Genomic DNA, 15,753 nt, shown 5'->3' on the forward strand with positions numbered 1-15,753 from the left:
GGGGTGGCTCCACTCACACAGCTCTTCTGGACAGAGTGGAGGCAAAGGCTCTTCGTCTCATCAGCTCTCCTCCTCATACTGATAGTCTTCTACCTCTTAAATTCCGCCGCAATGTTGCCTCTCTTTCTATCTTCTATCGATATTTCCACGCTGACTGCTCTTCTGAACTTGCTAACTGCATGCCTCCCCCCCTCCCGCGGCCCCGCTGCACTCGACTTTCTACTCATGCTCATCCCTATACTGTCCAAACCCCTTATGCAAGAGTTAACCAGCATCTTCACTCTTTCATCCCTCACGCTGGTAAACTCTGGAACAATCTTCCTTCATCTGTATTTCCTCCTGCCTACGACTTGAACTCTTTCAAGAGGAGGGTATCAGGACACCTCTCCTCCCGAAACTGACTTATCTTTCGGCCACCTCTTTGGATTCTTTTTAGGAGCAGCGAGTAGCGGGCTTTTTTTTTTATTAATGTTTACTTTTTTGTGCCCTTGAGCTGTCTCCTTTGCTGTAAAAAAAAAACACACATACAAGGCACACACAGTGTTTAACGTTATCTCAATGCTAGCACACTAGACGCATCACATTCCCCACACACACACACACACACAAGGCACACACAGTGTTTAACGTTATCTCAATGCCAGCACACTAGACGCATCACATTCCCCACACACATACAAGGCACACACAGTGTTTAACGTTATCTCAATGCTAGCACACTAGACGCATCACATTCCCCACACACACACAAGGCACACACAGTGTTTAACGTTATCTCAATGCCAGCACACTAGACGCATCACATTCCCCACACACATACAAGGCACACACAGTGTTTAACGTTATTTCAATGCCAGCACACTAGACGCATCACATTCCCCACACACACACACACACACACAAGGCACACACAGTGTTTAACGTTATCTCAATGCCAGCACACTAGACGCATCACATTCCCCACACACACATACAAGGCACACACAGTGTTTAACGTTATCTCAATGCCAGCACACTAGACGCATCACATTCCCCACACACACACAAGGCACACACAGTGTTTAACGTTATCTCAATGCTAGCACACTAGACGCATCACATTCCCCCCCCCCCCACACACACACAAGGCACACACAGTGTTTAACGTTATCTCAATGCCAGCACACTAGACGCATCACATTCCCCACACACACACAAGGCACACACAGTGTTTAACGTTATTTCAATGCCAGCACACTAGACGCATCACATTCCCCACACACACACACACAAGGCACACACAGTGTTTAACGTTATCTCAATGCCAGCACACTAGACGCATCACATTCCCCCCCCACACACACACACACAAGGCACACACAGTGTTTAACGTTATCTCAATGCCAGCACACTAGACGCATCACATTCCCCACACACACACACAAGGCACACACAGTGTTTAACGTTATCTCAATGCCAGCACACTAGACGCATCACATTCCCCACACACACACACACACACAAGGCACACACAGTGTTTAACGTTATCTCAATGCTAGCACACTAGACGCATCACATTCCCCACACACACACACACACACACATACAAGGCACACACAGTGTTTAACGTTATCTCAATGCCAGCACACTAGACGCATCACATTCCCCACACACACACACACAAGGCACACACAGTGTTTAACGTTATCTCAATGCCAGCACACTAGACGCATCACATTCCCCACACACACACACACACAAGGCACACACAGTGTTTAACGTTATCTCAATGCCAGCACACTAGACGCATCACATTCCCCACACACACACATACAAGGCACACACAGTGTTTAACGTTATCTCAATGCCAGCACACTAGACGCATCACATTCCCCACACACACACACAAGGCACACACAGTGTTTAACGTTATCTCAATGCCAGCACACTAGACGCATCACATTCCCCACACACACACACAAGGCACACACAGTGTTTAACGTTATCTCAATGCCAGCACACTAGACGCATCACATTCCCCACACACACACACAAGGCACACACAGTGTTTAACGTTATCTCAGTGCCAGCACACTAGACGCATCACATTCCCCACACACACACAAGCACATACAGTGACACACGAGGCCGCAGTGTGATGTAGGGAACAACACGACGACTGTAGCTGAGACACAAGGCGAGCTGATCACGCTGAGCACAGCGGCGAGGCGTCACCCTGAATTTGGAGTGTGCTGGAAATAGCGAGGCGGAGCTGTGCTGAGGGAGCAGGGAATGTAGCGTGTGGGAACACAACACTTCCTTTGTAACAGTGGCAGCGTTTCACGGGCACGGCCCGTACTACTGAATAGGCTTTTCGCTAACACCCATGAAAAAAATAATATCCTCACCTTGATGGATAACAAAACAAGAAAGAAACACACGGAGGCAGGCGACGTCTGGCTCACTTCCTCTCTTTTTCTCTCTTCGTCTTTGTCCTTCATTCAGTCTCCTTCTCTTTTGCTCCGCCTCGTTCATGCCCGCACCTGTTCTTCCTCTTCCAGCCCCAACACACTTTCCTTTCCTGTCCCACTGCCAGTCACCATCTCCTGTCTATTTTGTCTAATACTTGCTCGTACATTCTTTCTTTCAGTTTCTTTCTATTCGTGTCTCTCCGTCCCTCCTTCATCTGTTAATATAGTCCATTTATTCCTCGTCCTTCATCCGTCTGTATATTATCCCCGTTACTCCTTCAGTCGTCGATATATTCCCCTCCCCCCCATCTCTCTCTCTCTCTCTCAGTCCAGCAGTCAGTCAATCAGTCAGTCACTCAGTTAGTCAGTGAGCCAGTCAGTTAGATAGTTAACCCGGTAGCAGCGACGGTCCAAATTTGTGGCTTCACCTTGTAGCAGCGACGGGCCAAATTTGTGCCATGATATAACCCCCCCTAAATAGATGATACATAATCTGATCACAAATGCTTGGATATATATTATGAAGTGGTTTGTGTGAGGGTGATTTTTCTTATTTTTCTCACTTGGAGGAACCATTAAGAAACATGATCCCCGCTGCTTCCTACCGAGTTAACCATTCACTCATTCATTCAGTCAGTCCGTTTGCCATTCATTTATTTATTCATTCATTCAGTCAGTCAGTCATTTAGTCAGTCAGGCAACCAATCACTTTTTTTACGTAGCCACAGAGTCAGTCAATCAGTCAGTCAGCCAAATCAGTCATTCAATTATACATTAGTTAGTCCGGCAGTCAGACAGTTACGTAGGTAGTCAGACTGCTAGTCAGTCAGTCAGTCATTTAGTCAGTCAGGCATTCAGTCAGTTATTTTCGTAGCCACACAGCCAGCGAGTCAGTAAGTCAGTCAGCCACTTACATCAGCATGGTCAGCTAGTCAAGATAAGTCAGTCAGTCAGTCAAGGCATTCAATCAGCCATTCTTAAAGTAAATCAGTCACTCCAGCAGGGAGCGCCATCAAATCCCGGAGTCTGCCTTACAAAAATCCCGTTTTCTATCGTGTGCCGGGGCGGGGCTAAGGCCAGCGTGACCTTGAGGGCGGCGCAGGGATGAATGATGGGCCTTTAAACTCTGCCATGCATGCCGGACCCGAGCCAGTCGCGGCGCCCTGAATCACGCGTCACCGGCTACTTCGGGGGTCATGTTGGTAAACCTTTCGGCGTCCAGGCACACACACTGGGCAAGGCTGTCGTGGAGTGGTGGGCGCGTCCAGGGGTAGTTTACGGCCCTGGCGGTAGTCTGACGAAGCCTCTGTGATGGGATCTTGAAAATACTCCGGAAAACTTTGTAAACGTTTGTTGTGAGGTGGAAAGCGTTAAGAATACGAGACTCAGGTCGGCATTGTCAGACGCTTCCGCCTCTCACATCAACTTTTTCAAGGCCCAAAGAGGACATTAATCGGGCTCTAATGAGTGTTCGTTTAGGCTGATGGAACAAAAGAAGGGTCAGACTACCACCAGGGTCATGAAACTACCCCGGGAAATGCCCACAACTCCTACGGAAGCCTTGGCAAACGTGTGCGTGCTTGGGCGACGAAATGTTGACCCCGAATTCTTGAACGTATCAGCCCCCATGGCGACTATTTCCCAAGGCCGCAGGGAAGATGAGCTGGATGATCATGCGCGATTTTCCCGATCAAGATGCGTAAGTCATGAGCAAGTCTGAGGGCCTTATTTTTAACAGTATTGGGCTGCCATTACTACTTCCTCAGAGAGGATTAACCGGGCTTTCATGGGTGGTTTTCCAGTTCAGGGTGCAGCAGAGGTCGTGTAAACCTATCACCAGCATCACAAAACAGTCCACGGAAAGCCCAGCAACTTGTAAGTACGAGAGGCTTATCAAACAAGAGAACTGAGGGGCCAGACGCTTGAAATAGACACTTAAGCGGATAGAGTGATTAGCAAGACTGGTTTCTACTCTCCGAAATGTGTAAATACATCTATACTGCAGGGAAATGGGTAGGCATAGAGATTAGAGCACACAATGACACACACACACACACACACACACACACACACACACACACACACACACACACACACCGTCAGCTGTAAACAGACACACACACAGTGCTGCAGGGATGGGTCAGTAAGGCTGCACGGCACGTATTCTTAACGCATCGGCGCCTCGGTTCGCCTGTTTAAAAGCCTCTCGTAGAAGTTTCAGGGTTTTCACGGACTGTCTCGTGATCCCGGTGACAGTCATACACGACCTCTGCACCCTCAACGGGACACCCCCGTGAAAACCCAGTTAATCTTCTCTGTGGGCTTGGAAAATAGTCCTAATCTGAGCCGAGACGTTTAGGAATATGGAACGAACTCACTTCAACCTCGTTTACAGTCTCTCTGTAGATTAGGTAACGCACACACCAGCGGCTTTGAAACAGGCGTAAAAGTAGCTACGTATAGTGATTGTAAGGCTGGTTTATATGTCTATAATGCTCTCTCTCTCTCTCTCTCTCTCTCTCTCTCTCTCTCTCTCTCTCTCTCTCTCTCTCTCTCTCTCTCTCTCTCTCTCTCACACCTTCTCCACGCTGGGCTTAGTGAACGTAAGGAGGAACGGCTTGCAATTTTCCTTCCTAAGTCTGTCAATGGCGAGCGCGAGATATTCATTCACTTCCTCTGTTGTGTTCTTGCCGCTTTGGGAGTCGCTGAGACCCAACCTGCGAAGGGGAAGGTGAAGTATTGCATGGGAGGGCGAGGCTGTCATCGGGGAGCTCCGGGCTAAGGACACACGGGCACTTGCTTAAGCAAGAACAATAACTTGTAACATATATATTTCTGTTGCAACTTGGGGGCAGACAATGAAAGCGACGGACAATGAGGAAAGAAACACTCGTCGTTGTCCGTCTGTTTACCTGTCTGTTTTTTTTCTTACCAAAAAACCTAAAAATCTGATGAATATATTTACCAGTTCCACATGGGTGGACATCCCAAACGTTTACACAGCTCCCTCCACACACACGTGACGGCCGTGCTGCGTGCGCCAAGTGCCGGAGGCGGTGACAGTGAAAACGTGTAAGAAAGTATTAAGGGTTATGATTATTTTCCAGTTATCATTCCTCCATTTTTCGCACTTCTTGAAAAAAAATACGTTCATCAGAAATAGAAAAAAAAGAGTCTGGATAGAAACTGTAAAACTTAATCTGTTGTTTGCTCAGCACGTAAAGGAAAATTGAGCTGCTTCTCCGTCACAGATTTACGTAAAAGGTAATTAGTACGTACCACGCACACAAACACTCACACACACAATAAAACTTCCTTTCTGTGTGTGTGTGTGTGTGTGTGTGTGTGTGTGCTTTCCTCATCACATCTGATAATGAAGACGTTGCGGATTGTTTCGACACAGCCACTCAGCGCGGCCGGTCAGCTTAGAGAAAGGCGGCGACTCTCTCCTCACTCTTCATAAATAAAAGCGGATCAGCAAAGTAGCTTCTCCCGCGACGCCGCCGATGAACAACTCTGCGGGGGGTCCTACCTGCCCGCCGCACCCCGCCAAGCTCCCACCTTGCCCCCCCCGCCCCCCCCCCCCCCCCCCCGCTCCATCCGTCCCATCGCGGTGGTCAGAAGGGCAAAGGGACTGAAAGGAGTGTTATGTAAACCTTTCCCATTTTTTTTCATAAAGACAGGTGTGCTAGGATAATGTGTGCTGGAAAAAAGGTCTGTCAAAGATAAATCCGTGGAACTCAGTATTCAAGTATTATTCATTGGTGAAAGTTGTTAGTGACAGACTGGTAGGCATCTGGGCATACAGACAGACGAGCAACGGACAGATACACACAACTAGAGACAAAGACATGAAAGAACACACACACACACACACACACACACACACACACACACACACACACACACACACACACACACACACACACACACACACACACACACACGCTCTCTCTCTCTCTCTCTCTCTCTCTCTCTCTCTCTCTCTCTCTCTCTCTCTCTCTCTCTCTCTCTCTCTCTCTCTCTCTCTCTCTCTCTCTCTCTCTCTCTCTCTCTCTCTCTCTCCCGGTTGACCAGGCGTTTCAAATGAAGTATTTATGGAGAAACTACTCACTGCCCGTAACTCTTGGACGCTTCTTCACACACAGCCTTCTCCAAGGTATGCGATAAATACATTACTGCGAGAAATGTTTTCACCGTAACTCGTGTGGCTTTCCTTCATTCCTTGATTGCGGGGGAAAGTTCAGGAAAGTATAGAATTATGTAACCATCACCGTCACAGCTCGCCGCCCTTTCCTCTCCCCGCTGAAAGCTTGAGAAATGTGTGGTCGCCTCATCCCAAACGCCAAATAAGATAACGGCAACTTTTTGAAGCCTTCCTTTAGTAGGCGCCAGACGTAAAGAATTCGACGGGAAGTGTCGACTGGATTCGGCGGTCAGTAAGGAATTCTAAGGATTATTTATATTTTTTTCTTACCGGTGAAGAGGTATGGATTAAGTCGGGAGGTTGCAACTCCCGGGGATCTGCTTAATAAAATCAACCTTTCATTGAGGGAAGTCGACCTCGGTAGGTAGATAAGGTTAAGCTGACAGTAAGGTTGTGGCTTAATGTCATACTTCTCGGTGTGCCGCGGATTATAGGCGAGATAAGTGGAGGAATCACCCACGGCCGCCTCCTGCCTCCTTGCTCGTCGAATGATCAAGGGGCAGGAACCTCTAAGGCGATGGCAGATGTATTGTTAGACTTAGAAAAGAGTCAGAGTTCAGTGCGAACCTTGTGTAACCTGTTAGTGAGAGGGGAAAGGGGTCTGAAGGAAGGAAGGAAGATTTGATAAAACTAAAGAGTGGAATTTGATTGGAATAAACTTACATGACTCAGCACTGGAAACTTCATTGGCTAACTATGATGAAGTTTTCGTAAGTGCTGGTGAGACCCCGTTAATTACTGCTTGGTGGAATTTCACGGTCGGGAGGTGAGGTTGGCTCGCCCTACAAGTAACGCTGAAATAATGAGTTTCTTTGAAGTCGGCCGCACACCGGAGCAGTTTGTTCACGAACTGCATAATAATATGTAAACTTTTCCCCAGTAAAAATGATGAGTTACCTTTTGTGTTGTAATATTAACTTAAACGCACATGGGTGGTTTTCATCCCCCCCCCCCCCTAAGCATTCTTCTCTGTTTTCCCGGTATTTTATCTCTATAGACCTACTTGGTACTTTGGGAGACCACTAATAAATAAACACTTATAAGCATCTAACAGATAATTCTTTCCGTTGCAGGAGCCAAGATGGCGGCGAGCCCTTGCCGTGGTGCAGGGCGTGGCGTCCAAGGAGTACTTGCTGCTCCTGCTGCTTCTCTTGCTGCAGCTGCCGCCACCACAGGCCGCCGCCGGGCCCCTGCGGAGAGCCATGGTGTGTCTCCGCCCGTCACGCCAGAGGAGGTGCCGGCCGTGGAAGTCTTGGGGCAGGAGGAGTATAGTTACAATACCAGCAGCGTCCAGGGCGACTCTCCGCTCCTGCCTGACGACGCCGACGATTTCCTTCCGCCCATCATATCAACGGAGGCGCCCTTGGAGAACCCGAGTCCGTCAGGTGAGGTGCGGCTGCCTGGCCCGCCCGCTGCTGCCTGCTGTCTCGCCGCACGGCCTCCACTAACACCTGACTCGGGCGGCGCTGGGGATGCGGGTGGTGGTTGTATTAATGGTTGTTGTTGTTGTTGTTGTTGTTGTTTGTGGTGGTGGTGGTGGTGGAGGTGGTACTATATAGTGCTGGTAATGGTATTGTTGTTGGTACTAATATTGGTAATGATATTCCTGTTGATATCAGTGGTGTTGATGGTGGTAAGATTAATATTGTCATTGGTATTGGAATTTTAAGGTTTATGGAGGTAGTGATGATAGTGATGGTGGAAGTATTTTGTGTGATAGTTGGTGGTGGTGGTCATGTTGCCGCTACTGCTTGTGGTGGGGGCGGGTGACAGGGCTGTTGCTAAACTATAAAGGAATAGATAGAATATTCTTAATTCTTTTGAATGGCAACTATTCGCAAATAAATCTTGATAAGTAAGAAAAAATAACCGTGCTTAACTTTTATTTCATGCACAATGCGTGGATAACATGCCTTGGGTTCTTCATACATTAGTTATTTCCCAGTGTGTCGCGTAGGTACTCTTTCCTTCCATATCTGTTCCCTTTATCCCGTGTCCGACCATTGCGATTTCTTAATTTTAGTTGCCTTTCTGCCTACTATACCCCTGGATTGTTACTAATGAGACCAGAATACATCCAATACCTACTTTGTCTATTATTATTATTATTATTATTACTATTATCATCATCATCGTATATAGTAGAAGTATTTCAAGTGTGCCTATGCCTCTCCATATTGTACTCAGTCTTTCATCGCTAAATACAAAGTTCTCATTTACTACTCAACGGCAGGTTTTATAGTTTTTCACCTTCTTTGAATTCCACATATAGTACTTTACACCCAATTACTTTTTTTGCTTTGCACATTTGCGTCAAATTATTACTATCAGTGGACATCAGATTGTTGGATCATTATTACAGTAAATATGAGATATATGGATAATTTTTAGAGGTGTTCATCATCAAGTAAAGTGCTTCGTGGAAAGTTGATATCATAGGAATAAGGTCTGGAAACATGTAGTTGGAACTTGGAGTATGCGCGTTGTGCTGAGTTTTTCCGTGGCTATGGTCTAAGAGTCTACAGGAACTGTCAAAGGGAAATCAAGAATGAGCTCGGGAGGCAGCATGAGCCACGAATAGATGGCGTCACTATAAACACTTGTTTGCGCCGCGGTGGGCTCGAGCCGACTACCAGGCCCCCAAAGAAAGCCTACCGGCACCATAGGCCAAGATGTAAAAAAATATGTAAATAAAGGTAGTAGCAATAGTAGTAGTAGTAGTAGTAGTAGCAGTAGTAGTAGTAGTAGTAGTAGTAGTAGTAGTAGTAGCAGTAGTAGTAGTAGTTTTCTTGTACTGTTTTCCAATGTATTTAAAAAGGTGTAATGTACAATATGACCGTAACTGGTGAGTAAAGGAACGCGTGCCGTAAAAAGGGTTGCCCTTAACGTCTAAATTTGCATTCCCTGGAAAGGCGGACGTTGCGAGTAGACTTCATTAAGGTTTATAGATGGGTGACGGCCTTTGATGAGGGTCTGCTCGTAAAAGGGCATGCACTCTTAGCCAAGGGTCGTTAGATCAATATAGATTTGTTAAACATGCAGGCAGGAATTGGTTTGCTAATAGAATGGTAGTCGAATGGAAGAGGCTTGGCAGTCGTGCATGTGGTGAATTTCACTGTGATAGGCACACTATTATTAATAGGTAAGGTAAATTCATTAATAGGATAATAGTTTTATTGTAAAGGTTTTCATTGATAAGATAAGAAATACAGCTGGAGCTCCTCCCCTGAAGGTGTAATAAGAGCGACGGTCACTGAAGGTGTCTCGCTCCCCGGGAGTGTGGCTCACGATGTGGCTCGCGCCTGCGCCGGGGGTCACTGGTGAGTGTGTTACCAGGCTGCTTAGTGAAGCATGACAATTTACACAACGACAGCACAGATGGCCGTGACGTCCAGGAAGGCATCAGTCTCTACGGACCAGTCATCACTGGTCATCATCTCGAAGGCTGCCCATGCATCATCAGCCTCTTCGGTGATGGCGGCCACCAATTCGGCGGATGCCCATGCATCATCAGCCTCTTCGGTGATGGCGGCCACCAATTCGGCGGATGGGCATGCATCATCAGCCTCTTCAGACGAGTCATCACGGGTCGTCACCAAGAGTGCCCATGGATCATCAGCCTCATCAGACGGTGATGGCGGTCACCAATTCGGCGGATGCCCATGGATCATCAGCCTCATCAGACGAGTCATCACGGGTCGTCACCAATTCGGCGGATGCCCATGGATCATCAGCCTCATCAGACGAGTCATCACGGGTCGTCACTTCAAAGAGTGCCCATGGATCATCAGCCTCATCGGTGATGGCGGTCACCAATTCGGCGGATGCCCATGGATCATCAGCCTCCACGGACCAGTCATCACGGGTCATTGCTTCAAAGGCTGCCCATGGATCATCAACCTCGACCATAGCAGACGAGTCACCAAGTCTGGAGCTGCCCATGGATCATCAGCCTCCACGGACCAGTCATCACGGGTCATTGCTTCAAAGGCTGCCCATGGATCATCAGCCTCGACCATAGCAGCGGAGGTCACCAAGTCTGGGGCTGCCCATGAATCATCAGCCTCCACGGACCAGTCATCACGGGTCATTGCTTCAAAGGCTGCCCATGAATCATCAGCCTCGACCATAGCAGCGGAAGTCACCAAGTCTGGAGCTGCCCATGAATCATCAGCCTCCACGGACCAGTCATCACGGGTCATTGCTTCAAAGGCTGCCCATGAATCATCAGCCTCGACCATAGCAGCGGAGGTCACCAAGTCTGGGGCTGCCCATGAATCATCAGCCTCCACGGACCAGTCATCACGGGTCATTGCTTCAAAGGCTGCCCATGAATCATCAGCCTCGACCATAGCAGCGGAGGTCACCAAGTCTGGGGCTGCCCATGAATCATCAGCCTCCACGGACCAGTCATCATGGGTTGTCACTTCAAAGGCTGCCCATGCATCAGCCTCGACCATAGCAGCGGAGGTCACCAAGTTTGGGGCTGCCCATGAAACATCAGCCTCCACGGACCAGTCATCATGGGTCGTCACTTCAAAGGCTGCCCATGCATCAGCCTCATCGGTCCTGGCCACTCCGTCAGTGGCCGCACGCGGTGCAGGGCTCACCGCCCGGACGGGCTCGCCACACCGCCTCCCGTTGCACCGGAGACTGGTGAAGACGGGCCCGTCATCACAGAAGAGAGAGAAGTGGAGGCCGCTGATGTTGTCCAGCAGCCAGGCCAGTGGGATGGAAGAGGTGAAGACTGGCTTCCTAAGCGAGGCGCATTGCACCCTGACGGCCGCGTTGCCGTCTTTCTTGCACAGCTTCGCCAAGGGCACACGCAGCTCACCCTCGGCGTGGCAGCCTTGAATCCCTGCGACGCAAGACCATCCTTCCACGGGGAGCTTGACGGAGGCGACCGTACGCCTCCTCTTCAGGCAGCAGGTGGAGTCCTTGCACGAGAGCTTGATGGAGTCCACCTGGGAGGAGCCTCGCTCCAGGGTTACCCACACGTTGAATTTCTGTCGAGATGCAGAGTTTCCATCGTTGCTTCGATGTGATATAAAAAATATCCGTATATCGAGGAAATCGGTGTTAGGTAATAAAGGAGGTGCTATGTCCATGAAGACCGACTGGCCTCCAGCAAATTCTTTCTGCTGTAATCTTGCCTAGTCGGCTAAGTAGTGCAGTTCACGCGTCGGATGGCGGGTGACAGGGCTGCAGCAACACGCTTCTTCATGTTGTTTAATAATAATTAACAAAATAAAGGAAAATTCAAATTGTCTAGAGAGAGAGAGAGAGAGAGAGAGAGAGAGAGAGAGAGAGAGAGAGAGAGAGAGAGAGAGAGAGAGAGAGAGAGAGAGAGAGAGAGAGAGAGAGAGACAGAGAGAGAGAGCGAGAGAGAGACAGACACACAAGAGAGAGAGAGAGAGAGAGAGAGAGAGAGAGAGAGAGAGAGAGAGAGAGAGAGAGAGAGAGAGAGAGAGAGAGAGAGAGAGAGAGAGAGAGAGAGAGAGAGAGAGAGACTGCTGGAAGGGATTAAAAAGAGAACAACGCAATATACTCTTCCGCAAAAACCTGATCCATCCGATAGAGCCTTCACCTGCCGCCCGGCGTCCTAATTGTTACACTCGCCGAGGACCGCCGCGCTGATTGGTGATCTTATAAGTGCGTCGCAGCCACCAAAGGAATTGAACGTTTTGACCGTAGAAAATTCAAAACTACCGCTCCTCAGCTGACTTTATCGGCAATTGGCTTTTTTCTCCGCCAATGGCTGGCTCTCCCTTCCCTTACGCGTCCTGTCAAGAGGGCACTTTTCTCGCCTAGTTGTTCACTGTTACCTGATGCGTTACGTAACCTGGCTCTAAGGCAAGTGTCTGCTGCACTGCACAGGTGTACGTTCAATAAATGGGCACCTGGGGAAATGTGGAGATTATCAATTGTGGTGCCTCGCACATGACAACGGACCTGTACCCGGCAGCACCCGCCACGTGCTCTTTGGCCAGCGAGAGAGACGAGCACCGACGCCAGGCGGATCTGTAGCATGTGACTCCACCAGTACCGGTTATTTCTCTGCCGAACAGTTATAATTACGGCCGTCAGCAGATCGCTGGCCGAGGCCTCCTGTCACGTGTCACTTCTTAAACGCAACATCAGCACGCGCCGGAGGGGGAAATGCAAGATTCAAGAGATGGTAATTGTTATGTATATAACTAAACAGCTGACACCACTCTCTCTCTCTCTCTCTCTCTCCTTGATTGTTATGCAGTTTTCGTTTGAATTTTTTCTATAAAACAATAACCCACGCACATATAGCTATCACAGACTAATTTGAAAACTTATTTAAGAGATCATTTATAACCTTTATTAGTTTTAATATAAAGTATAAATTATTATATTAGCTCAGTATGGAAACGATTACAACGTGGCGGCGCCCGGCCTGGTGGGCCTGGCAGCTCTAGTGGCTCTGATGCTCTCGTCCCTTGCAACTCGCCCCGCGATGCGTATGCTTGTCTCTACACGGCCTCAGCTCAGAGACAGGTGTCCAAACAGATCCTAGACTCGCCAATATGGTTCAAGTTTATGGTGTTGATAAAATATATATTAAGATGTCATTCTTGACATTTTTCTACTGGAGAACTTTGTTTGGATTGAGATTTCGCTGCCTGTTAGCGCAGATTTATAAGATAGAATTCTGGTAATGATGTGGAAAAAGGCGTTCATCACCGCTGCATTCTGGTAGCCTGGCAGATTATGACTATTTTTGTCAACAGCACATATAAAATAACTAACTGACTAGGTAAATATAATCTTATGATCATGCAAGAAGATAAATTATAAAAAATTGCAAAATTGTCAAGTGGGTGTATATATATGTCTATAAATATTCATATAATATAAATATATATATATATATATATATATATATATATATATATATATATATATATATATATATATATATATATATATATATATATATATATATATATATGAAGGAGGGAGGGGAAGGTGAGAATCCTGAAAACAGAGGGTGATGTGGAGATAAACAAGGACCAAGTACTGATGGTGATAATGATAGTAACGACTACGATGATAATGTGGGCAAGGATGATGATGGTGATGACAGTGACAACGGTGGTGGCATCATGGAGCGATGGCAATGATAAGGTGACTGAGATCGGCCAGGGGAGGAGTGTGGCGGGAGGTTATCGAGCTGGAGACTGTGCTCGGTATCATAAGACACTTTCGCTTCTCACATCAGCTATTTCTAAAGGTCAAAGATGGGTCCTTCGGGTTCTAATAAGTGTTTCTTCAGGTTCATGGTACAGAAGAAGGGTCAGACTAACACCAGGGTCATAAAACTACTACTGGAAATGCCCACACCTGCTACGAAACCCTTATAAAATATGCGTACTTGGGTGACGAGGTGTCTTATAATACGACCCATGTTATAGTTCCTCGGAGATGGTGGGAATGGTGTTCGGAGCTCATTGAAATACTGAATAATTATTTCATCTGACGCAAGAATAACTAGCAATGAGGCACGAAATCTTCCCACTCAGGTGTTGCTCCGGCGATTTTTTTTACAGATATGGAGACAGTTCAAGGGCGTGAAAAAAAATAAAACAATAATGAAAAAGAAGCCCGCCACTTACTGCTCCTGAGTAGAGTACATAGGAGTGGCCAAAACGTTGTACAAGTCACTCCACGACATTCAACTCTCCCTTTCCGCTGCTCCCAATTTTCTTCCTTATTTTTTTTCCGTCCTCCGCTCCCAGACTCGAGGATCGTATGTAGTTTTCCCACTCATCTTAATTAATATATGTAGATTTATTAATGTGTAGTACCCGTATCCGCTTACAGAATATAATAGGTAGCAGGTGGCAGTGAGGTGATCTGTCAACTAGAAACCGTGTGACTGGCACCTCTGATAAGCTCAAGAATAATAATATGAAAATAAAACGAATTCGCCCAGCAGTCCACCGCCTCTCCCAAACCCCATGTCGCACTCAGGCTCCGAGCATTATCGGACACGTGATTCTTTACAATGCCCTTCCCTAGACATTTACCATAACATTTACCTTACAATTACCTCACAGTACCCTTACATTTCCTACGGTCAGACGAGGCAAACACAAGTCCGTGCTGACATAATACTACATAGCATACATTGTTTTGCGACGCGAAATTGTCTCTCTCGCCTCCAATAAGCTCGCCTAGGCCTTATGGACAGCTGTTGCCATCCAAGTTAGCCCAGACGTGCCCTTTGACCTCTGGTTGTGCGTGGGACGGCTGCATCAAACCCGGGTGTTGATGCGGCGAGGACAAAGTTGTTAAAGTAATACCGCTGCTCACCCGTGGGTATCGAGACGGTTCATCGGGATATCCGTGTGTGTGTGTGTGTGTGTGTGTGTGTGTGTGTGTGTGTGTGTGTGTGCTGATGTACAGATAGATGCATAGAAAATAACATAATATATAACATAAGAGAAATATATCATGATGATAAGGGGGTACTCGAGGAGTTTGTTGAAAGGAGCTGCCGTATCATCGCTAACCTTTCCTGTAGTCCTCGCGCCGCTAGAGTGGACGTAGTAATGCCAGCAGCGTGGCGGCCTTTGGCGTTTGTTTGGGATCCAAGTACTCAAAGAACAAGCGCAAGACTGTGGCAGAATCTGGTTTGGACTCCTTCCCAGTAAATAGGTGAGTGAATGTTTTACAAGGATGAAATTTAACTAAGCACAGGTGTTTTGTCTGCCTAACTGTCCCTGTCATTTATACCTATTGTGTGGCTCACTCGTATCGTTGTCACTCTTTTGATTTGTATGCATTTCCTATATTTTCTCATTTCGTCGTCTCATATAATTCATAACATTATTTTTTATATGATTAGGTAATCGCTGAAGTTATCGATGATAGTGATTATTTATTAACTGGCAAGTACTCGTACCTCAGGAATCTGTACCTTCTCCCCAGCGTGGCTTCTCATACAATCGTCATAATACAAGGGAAAGGGATGAAAAACGAGCTACACTCGTCATCTTCAGGATAGTTCGGTAATTAGTCACGTGGTGGCTGCCGTGATGGAAGGGAAAGGGAAACACGGCGGGT

This window comes from Eriocheir sinensis, unplaced genomic scaffold (genome assembly GCF_024679095.1).
Source record: "Eriocheir sinensis breed Jianghai 21 unplaced genomic scaffold, ASM2467909v1 Scaffold1126, whole genome shotgun sequence".
Lineage (NCBI taxonomy): Eukaryota > Metazoa > Arthropoda > Malacostraca > Decapoda > Varunidae > Eriocheir > Eriocheir sinensis.